The sequence below is a fragment of the Telopea speciosissima genome, chromosome 5 (assembly GCF_018873765.1).
Source record: "Telopea speciosissima isolate NSW1024214 ecotype Mountain lineage chromosome 5, Tspe_v1, whole genome shotgun sequence".
In the NCBI taxonomy this organism is placed as follows: domain Eukaryota; kingdom Viridiplantae; phylum Streptophyta; class Magnoliopsida; order Proteales; family Proteaceae; genus Telopea; species Telopea speciosissima.
In genome coordinates this window covers 55649841-55650700 of record NC_057920.1, presented here as the reverse complement: position 1 = coordinate 55650700, position 860 = coordinate 55649841, and the positions used below count along the sequence as shown (strand labels likewise).

The following is an 860-nucleotide window of genomic DNA, read 5'->3' as shown; positions in this document are numbered from 1 at the left end:
TCCTAGCTCTTGGAAACATATTTTGTTCAACTCCAAACCTAATCCTTCCTCCACAGCTCGCCTCCACCCTCTGAACTACGTACACGCACGATGCAGCAGTTGTGGAAGGTGGACAGTCGAACCCCTTTTCTCTACAACCCCTCTCCCACCCTTGTGCGTTACCAGCAATGAATTGAAAAAATTAGGAGCAGATGATGATTTAAGATTAGGAGAGTTGTCTTCTCTTCTTTCTACAGTATCACTAATTTTACATTATGGATATTTTGGGAATTGTCGAATGGTGCTCGGACCGAGCACATCACGTTTGTTGAAGATAAGTTCAATCTTTATATAGCAGATTCAGGTGATTGATAGTGCCAAGAAAGGTTCTGTTCTTTATGGATTCCAGGATAAGCCAGAATTGAGCTTGGAAACAAATTGGAATGTTTCCAAATATCTTGTGATTGGATCGTATCGCCAACAGGTAATATTCCAAAAGCTTTTTTTTTTTTTTTTTTCTTAATTTTTCTCTTTTTGTTTATATTGATGAAAGGAAGAGTTTAACTAAATGTGAGCTTCAATTTTTCCACTTCTAGGGTTTCTTTTTGTGGTTGAACAAGGGCTCTAAGATCCATGTGAGATGGGAAGTTCTAATTAGCAATTTCAGTGACCTCCTAGTGGTGTTAACCGAAGGTATTGCCATTTCCTAATTTCCCCTCCTCACCCCCAAAAATAAAAAATTTGTATTCTGTCATATGGTTTTGACTGCTTGAGTTTATTTGTCTGTGGGTCTTCCAACAGTAGAGCAGAAGTTAAAGAGATCATTGCTGAGTTCCTCAAATTTACTTGCTCTTACCAATCCAACACATGGTAATAGAACC

At 38.5% G+C, this 860-nt stretch overlaps 1 long non-coding RNA gene across 1 annotated transcript; it reads left to right on the top strand.

The window, feature by feature from the left end:
* Positions 1–235: 235 nt before the first annotated feature.
* On the top strand, positions 236–860 carry LOC122662217. The gene is made up of 3 exons (XR_006332991.1): positions 236–463; positions 576–672; positions 781–860. It is a non-coding gene; the product is annotated as an uncharacterized LOC122662217 (long non-coding RNA).